The following is a 13947-nucleotide window of genomic DNA, read 5'->3' as shown; positions in this document are numbered from 1 at the left end:
CACTACACTGTAATAACATCCACTACACTGTAATAACATCCACTACACTGTAATAACATCCACTACACTGTAATAACATCCACTACACTGTAATAACATCCACTACACTGTAATAATATCCACTACACTGTAATAACAACCACTACACTCTAATAACATCCACTACATTGTAATAACAACCACTACACTGCAATAACAACCAATACACTGTAATAACAACCAATACACTGTAATAACAACCAATACACTGTAATAACAACCACTACACTGTAATAACAACCACTGCACTGTAATAACAACTACACTGTAATAACATCCACTACACTGTAATAACATCCACTACACTGTAATAACATCCGCTACACTGTAATAACAACCACTACACTGTAATAACAACCATTGCACTGTAATAACAACTACACTGTAATAACATCCACTACGCTGTAATAACAACTACACTGTAAAAACATCCACTACACTGTAACAACAACCACTACACTGTAATAACATCCACTACTCTGTAATAACATCCACTACACTGTAATAACAACTACACTGTAATAACAACTACACTGTAATAACATCCACTACACTGTAATAACATCCACTACACTGTAATAACATCCACTACACTGTAATAACAACCACTACACTGTAATAACAACCACTACACTGTAATAACATCCTCCACACTGTAATAACATCCACTACACTGTAATAACAACCACTACACTGTAATAACATCCAATACACTGTAATAACAACCACTACACTGTAATAACAACCACTACACTGTAATAACAACCACTACACTGTAATAACAACCAATACACTGTAATACCATCCACTGCACTGTAATAACAACAACACTGTAATAACATCCACTACACTGTAATAACATCCACTACACTGTAATAACATCCACTACACTGTAATAACAACCATTACACTGTAATAACAACAACACTGTAATAACATCCACTACACTGTAATAACATCCACTACACTGTAATAACAAATACATTGTAATAACATCCTCTACACTGTAATAACAACCACTGCACTGTAATAACATCCACTACACTGTAATAACAAATACACTGTAATAACATCCACTACACTGTAATAACAACTACACTGTAATAACATCCACTACACTGTAATAACAACCACTACACTGTAATAAGAACCACTTCACTGTAATAACAACCACTACACTGTAATAACAACCACTACACTGTAATAACATCCACTACACTGTAATAACATCCTCTACACTGTAATAACAACCACTACACTGTAATAACAACCGCTGCACTGTACACCACTGTAATAACATCCACTACACTGTAATAACAACCACTACACTGTAATAACAACCACTACACTGTAATAACAACCACTACACTGTAATAACATCCACTCCACTGTAAGAAGAACCACTACACTGTAATAACTACCACTACACTGTAATAACATCCACTACACTGTAATAACATCCACTGCACTGTAATAACATCCACTACACTGTAATAACATCTACACTGTAATAACATTCACTACACTGTAATAACATCCACTACACTGTAATAACAACTACACTGTAAAAACATCCACTACACTGTAATAACATCCACTACACTGTAATAACATCCACTACACTGTAATGACAATCACTACACTGTAATAACTACCACTACACTGTAATAACATCCACTACACTGTAATAACATCCACTACACTGTAATAAAAACCACTACACTGTAATAACATCCACTACACTGTAATAACATCCACTACACTGTAATAACATCCACTACACTGTAATAACAACTACACTGTAATAACATCCACTATACTGTAATAACAACCACTACACTGTAATAACAACCACTACACTGTAATAACAACCACTACACTGTAATAACAACCACTACACTGTAATAACAACTACGCTGTAATAACAACCACTACACAGTAATAACAACCACTACACTGTAATAACATCCACTACACTGTAATAACAACTACTCTGTAATAACATCCACTACACTGTAATAACAACCAATACACTGTAATAACAACCAATACACTGTAATAACAACCACTACACTGTAATAACAACCACTGCACTGTAATAACAACTACACTGTAATAACATCCACTAAACTGTAATAACATCCACTACACTGTAATAACATCCGCTACACTGTAATAACAACCACTACACTGTAATAACAACCATTGCACTGTAATAACAACTACACTGTAATAACATCAACTACGCTGTAATAACAACTACACTGTAAAAACATCCACTACACTGTAACAACAACCACTACACTGTAATAACATCCACTACTCTGTAATAACATCCACTACACTGTAATAACAACTACACTGTAATAACAACTACACTGTAATAACATCCACTACACTGTAATAACATCCACTACACTGTAATAACATCCACTACACTGTAATAACAACCACTACACTGTAATAACAACCACTACACTGTAATAACATCCTCCACACTGTAATAACATCCACTACACTGTAATAACAACCACTACACTGTAATAACATCCAATACACTGTAATAACAACCACTACACTGTAATAACAACCACTACACTGTAATAACATCCACTACACTGTAATAACATCCACTACACTGTAATAACAACCACTACACTGTAATAACAACAACACTGTAATAACATCCACTACACTGTAATAACATCCACTACACTGTAATAACATCCACTACACTGTAATAACAACCACTTCACTGTAATAACAACAACACTGTAATAACATCCACTACACTGTAATAACATCCACTACACTGTAATAACATCCACTACACTGTAATAACATCCACTGCTCTGTAATAACATCCACTACACTGTAATAACAACCACTGCACTGTAATAACATCCACTACACTGTAATAACAAATACACTGTAATAACATCCACTACACTGTAATAACAACTACACTGTAATAACATCCACTTACACTGTAATAAGAACCACTTCACTGTAAAAACAACCACTACACTGTAATAACAACCTCTACACTGTAATAACATCCACTACACTGTATTAAAAACCACTACACTGTAATAACAACCACTACACTGTAATAACAACCGCTACACAGTATTACCAACCACTTCACTGTAATAACAAGCACTACACTGTAATAACAACCACTACACTGTAATAACAACCACTACACTGTAATAACAACCACTACACTGTAATAACATCCACTACACTGTAATAACATCCACTGCACTGTAATAACATCCACTACACTGTTATAACATCCACAACACTGTAATAACAACTACACTGTAATAACGTCCACTACACTGTAATAACATCCACTACACTGTAATAATATCCACTACACTGTAATGACAACCACTACACTGTAATAACTACCACTACACTGTAATAACATCCACTACACTGTAATAACATCCACTGCACTGTAATAACATCCACTACACTGTAATAACATCCACTACACTGTAATAACATCTACACTGTAATAACATTCACTACACTGTAATAACATCCACTACACTGTAATAACATCCACTACACTGTAATAACATCCACTACACTGTAATAACAACTACACTGTAATAACATCCACTATACTGTAATAACAACCACTACACTGTAATAACAACCACTACACTGTAATAACAACCACTACACTGTAATAACAACCACTACACTGTAATAACAACTACGCTGTAATAACAACCACTACACAGTAATAACAACCACTACACTGTAATAACATCCACTACACTGTAATAACAACTACTCTGTAATAACATCCACTACACTGTAATAACATCCACTACACTGTAACAACAACCACTACACTGTAATAACAACTACACTTTAATAACAATTACACTGTAATAACATCCACTACACTGTAATAACATCCACTACACTGTAATAACAACTACACTGTAATAACAATTACACTGTAATAACATCCACTACACTGTAATAACATCCACTCTACTGTAATAACATCCACTACACTGTAATAACAACCACTACACTGTAATAACATCCACTACACTGTAATAACATCCACTACACTGTAATAACATCCACTACACTGTAATAACATCCACTACACTGTAATAACAACCACTACACTGTAATAACATCCACTACACTGTAATAACAACCACTACACTGTAATAACATCCACTACATTGTCATAACAACCACTACACTGCAATAACAACCAATACACTGTAATAACAACCAATACACTGTAATAACAACCACTACACTGTAATAACAACGACTACACTGTAATAACAACCACTGCACCGTAATAACAACTACACTGTAATAACATCCACTACACTGTAATAACATCCTCTACACTGTAATAACATCCGCTACACTGTAATAACAACCACTACACTGTAATAACAACCATTGCACTGTAATAACAACTACACTGTAATAACATCCACTACACTGTAATAACAACTACACTGTAATAACATCCACTACACTGTAACAACAACCACTACACTGTAATAACATCCACTACACTGTAATAACATCCACTACACTGTAATAACAACTACACTGTAATAACAACTACACTGTAATAACATCCACTACACTGTAATAACATCCACTACACTGTAATAACATCCACTACACTGTAATAACAACCACTACACTGTAATAACAACCACTGCACTGTTATAACAACTACACTGTAATAACATTCACTACAATGTAATAACAACTACACTGTAACAATAACCACTACACTGTAATAACATCCACTGCACTGTAATAACATCCACTACACTGTAATAACAACTACACTGTAATAACAACTACACTGTAATAACATCGACTACACTGTAATAAAATCTACTACACTGTAATAACATCCACTACACTGTAATAACAACCACTACACTGTAATAACATCCACTACACTGCAATAACATCCACTACACTGTAATAACATCCACTACTCTGTAATAACATCCACTACACTGTAATAACATCCACTACACTGTAATAACAACCACTGCACTGTAATAACATCCACTACACTGTAATAACAACCACTACACTGTATTAACATCCACTACACTGTAATAACAACCACTACACTGCAATAACAACCAATACTCTGTAATAACAACCAATACACTGTAATAACAACCACTACACTGTAATAACAACCACTACACTGTAATAACAACCACTGCACTGTAATAACAACTACACTGTAATAACATCCACTACACTGTAATAACATCCACTACACTGTAATAACAACTACACTGTAATAACATCCACTACACTGTAATAACGACTACATTGTAATAACAACCACTACACTGTAATAACAACTACACTGTAATAACATCCACTACACTGTAATAACATCCACTACACTGTAATAACAACCACTACACTGTAGTAACAACCACTACACTGTAATAACTACCAATACACTGTAATAACAACCGCTACACGGTAATAACAACCACTACACTGTAATAACATCCACTACACTGTAATAACAACCACTGCACTGTAATAACTACCACTGCACTGTAATAACAACCACTACACTGTAGTAACATCCACTACACTGTAATAACATCCACTACACTGTAATAACAACCATTACACTGTAATAACATCCACTACACTGTAATAACATCCACTACACTGTAATAACGTCCACTACACTGTAATAACAACCCCTACACTGTAATAACAACCACTACACTGTAATAACAACCACTACACTGTAATAGCAACCACTACACTGTAATAACAACCACTACACTGTAATAACAGCCTCTACAATGTAATAACAACCATTACACTGTAATAACAACCGCTACACAGTAATAACAACCACTACACTGTAATAGCAAACACTACACTGTAATAAAAACCACTACACTGTAAAAACAACCACTACACTGTAATAACAACCACTACACTGTAATAACAAAAACTACACTGTAAGAACAACCACTACACAGTAATAACAACCACTGCACTGTAATAACAACCACTACACTGTAATAACAACAACACTTTAATAACATCCACTACACTGTAATAACATCCACTACACTGTAATAACATCCACTACACTGTAATAACATCCTCTACACTGTAATAACAACCACTACACTGCAATAACAACCACTACACTGTAATAACAACCACTATACTGTAATAACAACAACTACACTGTAATAACAAGAACTACACTGTAATAACAACCACTACACTGTAATAACAACCACTACACTGTAATAACAACCACTACACTGTAATAACATCCTCTACACTGTAATAACATCCACTACACTGTAATAAAAACCACTACACTGTAATAACATCCAATACACTGTAATAACAACCGCTACACTGTAATAACAACCACTTCACTATAATAACAACCACTACACTGTAATAACAACCACTGCACTGTAATAACAACCACTTCACTATAATAACAACCACTACACTGTAATAACAACCACTTCACTATAATAACAACCACTACACTGTAATAACAACCACTACACTGTAATAACATCCTCTACATTGTAATAACATCCACTACACTGTAATAACATCCACTACACTGTAATAACAACCACTACACTGTAATAACAACCACTACACTGTAATAACAACAACACTGTAATAACATCCACTACAGTGTAATAACATCCACTACACTGTAATAACATCCACTACACTGTAATAACATCCACTGCACTGTAATAACATCCACTACACTGTAATAACATCCACTACACTGTAATAACATCCTCTACACTGTAATAACAACCACTACACTGTAATAACATCCACTACACTGTAATAACAAATACACTGTAATAACATCCACTACACTGTAATAACAACTACACTGTAATAACATCCACTACACTGTAATAACAACCACTACACTGTAATGACATCTACTACACTGTAATAACAACTATACTGTAATAACCTCCACTACACTGTAATAAGAACCACTTCACTGTAATAACGACCACTACACTGTAATAACAACCACTACACTGTAATAACATCCACTACACTGTAATAACAACCACTACACTGTAATAACAACCACTACACTGTAATAACAACCGCTACACAGTAATAACAACCACTTCATTGTAATAACAACCACTACACTGTAATAACAACCACTACACTGTAATAACAACCACTACACTGTAATAACCACTACACTGTAATAACATCCACTACACTGTAATAACATCCACTGCACTGTAATAACATCCACTACACTGTAATAACATCCACAACACTGTAATAACAACTACACTGTAATAACATCCACTACACTGTAATAACATCCACTACACTGTAATAACATCCACTACTCTGTAATGACAACCACTACACTGTAATAACTACCACTACACTGTAATAACATCCACTACACTTTAATTACATTCACTACACTGTAATAACAACCACTACACTGTAATAACATCCACTACACTGTAATAACATCCACTACACTGTAATAACATCCAATACACTGTAATAACAACTACACTGTAATAACATCGACTACACTGTAATAACAACCACTACACTGTAATAACAACCACTACACTGTAATAACAACCACTACACTGTAATAACAACTACACTGTAATAACAACCACTACACTGTAATAACAACCACTACACTGTAATAACATCCACTACACTGTAATAACTACTCTGTAATAACATCCACTACACTGTAATAACATCCTCTACACTGTAACAACAACCACTACACTGTAATAACATCCACTACACTCTAATAACATCCACTACACTGTAATAACAACTACACTGTAATAACAACTTCACTGTAATAACATCCACTACACTGTAATAACATCCACACTACTGTAATAACATCCACTACACTGTAGTAACAACCACTGCCCTGTAATAACATCCACTACACTGTAATAACAACCACTACACTGTATTAACATCCACTACACTGTAATAACCACTACACTGCAATAACAACCAATACACTGTAATAACAACCAATACACTGTAATAACAACCACTACACTGTAATAACAACCACTACACTGTAATAACAACCACTGCACTGTAATAACAACTACACTGTAATAACATCCACTACAACTAACAGCTGTTAAAAATTGACCACTGTCTGGAAAATCTTCCAGCTCCTGCACCCAACATCTTGCTCCTGGGGGATTTCAACTTAAGGCACCTAAAATGGAGGAATATAGCAAATAATATTGTTGCAGTAATAACACCAGGAGGTAGCTCTGATGAAAACTCACACTCACGCGAGCTTTTAAATCTCTGCACAAAATTCAATTTAAACCAGCAAATAATAGAGCCTACTAGACTGGAGAATACACTAGACCTCATCTTCACTAACAATGATGATCTGATAAGAAATGTCACCATATCAAAAACAATATACTCAGATCACAACATAATTGAGGTTCAGTCATGTATGCGCGGAGCCCCAGACCGACATAATGAGATTAGTCACGAGGGAGCATTCACCAAATTCAACTTCAATAACAAAAACATAAAGTGGGACCAAGTAAACCAAGTCCTAACCGATATAAGCTGGGAAGATATACTAAGCAACACAGACCCCAACTTATGCCTAGAACAGATTAACTCGGTGGCACTCGATGTATGCACAAGGCTTATTCCTCTAAGAAAAAGGAGGAGTAGATGTAAAATAGAAAGAGACAGGCGCTCCCTTTACAGGCGACGGAAAAGAATAACAGAGCGGCTAAAAGAGGTCAATATATCTGAAATGCGTAGGGAGACACTGGTCAGAGAAATAGCAAGCATCGAACTTAAGCTAAAAGAATCCTTTAGGAGTCAGGAATCGCGGGAAGAACTAAAAGCCATAAATGAAATCGAAAGAAACCCAAAGTATTTCTTCTCCTATGCCAAATCAAAATCGAGAACAACGTCCAGTATTGGGCCCCTACTTAAACAAGATGGGTCCTACACAGATGACAGCAAGGAAATGAGTGAGCTACTCAAGTCCCAATATGACTCAGTTTTTAGCAAGCCGCTAACCAGACTGAGAGTCGAAGATCAAAATGAATTTTTTATGAGAGAGCCACAAAATTTGATTAACACAAGCCTATCCGATGTTATCCTGACGCCAAATGACTTCGAACAGGCGATAAATGACATGCCCATGCACTCTGCCCCAGGGCCAGACTCATGGAACTCTGTGTTCATCAAGAACTGCAAGAAGCCCCTATCACGAGCCTTTTCCATCCTATGGAGAGGGAGCATGGACACGGGGGTCGTCCCACAGTTACTAAAAACAACAGACATAGCCCCACTCCACAAAGGGGGCAGTAAAGCAACAGCAAAGAACTACAGACCAATAGCACTAACATCCCATATCATAAAAATCTTTGAAAGGGTCCTAAGAAGCAAGATCACCACCCATCTAGAAACCCATCAGTTACACAACCCAGGGCAACATGGGTTTAGAACAGGTCGCTCCTGTCTGTCTCAACTATTGGATCACTACGACAAGGTCCTAAATGCACTAGAAGACAAAAAGAATGCAGATGTAATATATACAGACTTTGCAAAAGCCTTCGACAAGTGTGACCATGGCGTAATAGCGCACAAAATGCGTGCTAAAGGAATAACAGGAAAAGTCGGTCGATGGATCTATAATTTCCTCACTAACAGAACACAGAGAGTAGTCGTCAACAGAGTAAAGTCCGAGGCAGCTACGGTGAAAAGCTCTGTTCCACAAGGCACAGTACTCGCTCCCATCTTGTTCCTCATCCTCATATCCGACATAGACAAGGATGTCAGCCACAGCACCGTGTCTTCCTTTGCAGATGACACCCGAATCTGCATGACAGTGTCTTCCATTGCAGACACTGCAAAGCTCCAGGCGGACATCAACCAAATCTTTCAGTGGGCTGCAGAAAACAATATGAAGTTCAACGATGAGAAATTTCAATTACTCAGATATGGTAAACATGAGGAAATTAAATCTTCATCAGAGTACAAAACAAATTCTGGCCACAAAATAGAGCGAAACACCAACGTCAAAGACCTGGGAGTGATCATGTCGGAGGATCTCACCTTCAAGGACCATAACATTGTATCAATCGCATCTGCTAGAAAAATGACAGGATGGATAATGAGAACCTTCAAAACTAGGGAGGCCAAGCCCATGATGACACTCTTCAGGTCACTTGTTCTATCTAGGCTGGAATATTGCTGCACACTAACAGCACCTTTCAAGGCAGGTGAAATTGCCGACCTAGAAAATGTACAGAGAACTTTCACGGCGCGCATAACGGAGATAAAACACCTCAATTATTGGGAGCGCTTGAGGTTCCTAAACCTGTATTCCCTGGAACGCAGGAGGGAGAGATACATGATTATATACACCTGGAAAATCCTAGAGGGACTAGTACCGAACTTGCACACGAAAATCACTCACTACGAAAGCAGAAGACTTGGCAGACGATGCACCATCCCCCCAATGAAAAGCAGGGGTGTCACTAGCACGTTAGGAGACCATACAATAAGTGTCAGGGGCCCGAGACTGTTCAACTGCCTCCCAGCACACATAAGGGGGATTACCAACAGACCCCTGGCAGTCTTCAAGCTGGCACTGGACTAGCACCTAAAGTCAGTTCCTGATCAGCCGGGCTGTGGCTCGTACGTTGGTTTGCGTGCAGCCAGCAGCAACAGCCTGGTTGATCAGGCTCTGATCCACCAGGAGGCCTGGTCACAGACCGGGCCGCGGGGGCGTTGACCCCCGGAACTCTCTCCAGGTAAACTCCTGGTAAACACTGTAATAACATCCACTACTCTGTAATAACACCCACTACACTGTAATAACAACCACTGCACTGTAATAACAACTACACTGTAATAACATCCACTACACTGTAATAACAACCACTACACTGTAATAACAACCACTGCACTGAAATAACAACAACACTGTAATAACATCCACTACACTGTAATAACACCCACTACACTGTAATAACAACCGCTGCACTGTAATAACAACTACACTGTAATAACATCCACTACACTGTAATAACACCCACTACACTGTAATAACAACCACTGCACTGTAATAACAACCACTGCACTGTAATAACATCCGCTACACTGTAATAACAACTACACTGTAATAACATCCACTACACTGTAATAACATCCACTACACTGTAATAAAAACCACTACACTGTAATAACATCCACTACACTGTAATAACATCCACTACACTGTAATAACATCCACTACACTGTAATAACAACTACACTGTAATAACATCCACTATACTGTAATAACAACCACTACACTGTAATAACAACCACTACACTGTAATAACAACCACTACACTGTAATAACAACCACTACACTGTAATAACAACTACGCTGTAATAACAACCACTACACAGTAATAACAACCACTACACTGTAATAACATCCACTACACTGTAATAACAACTACTCTGTAATAACATCCACTACACTGTAATAACATCCACTACACTGTAACAACAACCACTACACTGTAATAACAACTACACTTTAATAACAATTACACTGTAATAACATCCACTACACTGTAATAACATCCACTACACTGTAATAACAACTACACTGTAATAACAATTACACTGTAATAACAATTACACTGTAATAACATCCACTACACTGTAATAACATCCACTCTACTGTAATAACATCCACTACACTGTAATAACAACCACTACACTGTAATAACATCCACTACACTGTAATAACATCCACTACACTGTAATAACATCCACTACACTGTAATAACATCCACTACACTGTAATAACAACCACTACACTGTAATAGCATCCACTACACTGTAATAGCAACCACTACACTGTAATAACATCCACTACATTGTCATAACAACCACTACACTGCAATAACAACCAATACACTGTAATAACAACCAATACACTGTAATAACAACCACTACACTGTAATAACAACGACTACACTGTAATAACAACCACTGCACCGTAATAACAACTACACTGTAATAACATCCACTACACTGTAATAACATCCTCTACACTGTAATAACATCCGCTACACTGTAATAACAACCACTACACTGTAATAACAACTATTGCACTGTAATAACAACTACACTGTAATAACATCCACTACACTGTAATAACAACTACACTGTAATAACATCCACTACACTGTAACAACAACCACTACACTGTAATAACATCCACTACACTGTAATAACATCCACTACACTGTAATAACAACTACACTGTAATAACAACTACACTGTAATAACATCCACTACACTGTAATAACATCCACTACACTGTAATAACATCCACTACACTGTAATAACAACCACTACACTGTAATAACAACCACTGCACTGTTATAACAACTACACTGTAATAACATTCACTACAATGTAATAACAACTACACTGTAATAACATCCACTGCACTGTAACAATAACCACTACACTGTAATAACATCCACTGCACTGTAATAACATCCACTACACTGTAATAACAACTACACTGTAATAACAACTACACTGTAATAACATCGACTACACTGTAATAAAATCTACTACACTGTAATAACATCCACTACACTGTAATAACTACCACTACACTGTAATAACATCCACTACACTGCAATAACATCCACTACACTGTAATAACATCCACTACTCTGTAATAACATCCACTACACTGTAATAACATCCACTACACTGTAATAACAACCACTGCACTGTAATAACATCCACTACACTGTAATAACAACCACTACACTGTATTAACATCCACTACACTGTAATAACAACCACTACACTGCAATAACAACCAATACTCTGTAATAACAACCAATACACTGTAATAACAACCACTACACTGTAATAACAACCACTACACTGTAATAACAACCACTGCACTGTAATAACAACTACACTGTAATAACATCCACTACACTGTAATAACATCCACTACACTGTAATAACAACTACACTGTAATAACATCCACTACACTGTAATAACGACTACATTGTAATAACAACCACTACACTGTAATAACAACTACACTGTAATAACATCCACTACACTGTAATAACATCCACTACACTGTAATAACAACCACTACACTGTAGTAACAACCACTACACTGTAATAACTACCAATACACTGTAATAACAACCGCTACACGGTAATAACAACCACTACACTGTAATAACATCCACTACACTGTAATAACAACCACTGCACTGTAATAACTACCACTGCACTGTAATAACAACCACTACACTGTAATAACATCCACTACACTGTAATAACATCCACTACACTGTAATAACAACCATTACACTGTAATAACGTCCACTACACTGTAATAACATCCACTACACTGTAATAACGTCCACTACACTGTAATAACAACCCCTACACTGTAATAACAACCACTACACTGTAATAACAACCACTACACTGTAATAGCAACCACTACACTGTAATAACAACCACTACACTGTAATAACAGCCTCTACAATGTAATAACAACCATTACACTGTAATAACAACCGCTACACAGTAATAACAACCACTACACTGTAATAGCAAACACTACACTGTAATAAAAACCACTACACTGTAAAAACAACCACTACACTGTAATAACAACCACTACACTGTAATAACAAAAACTACACTGTAAGAACAACCACTACACAATAATAACAACCACTGCACTGTAATAACAACCACTACACTGTAATAACAACAAC

Source organism: Cherax quadricarinatus, chromosome 6 (genome assembly GCF_038502225.1).
Source record: "Cherax quadricarinatus isolate ZL_2023a chromosome 6, ASM3850222v1, whole genome shotgun sequence".
Classification (NCBI taxonomy): Eukaryota; Metazoa; Arthropoda; class Malacostraca; order Decapoda; family Parastacidae; genus Cherax; species Cherax quadricarinatus.
This window is presented reverse-complemented; position numbering follows the sequence as displayed.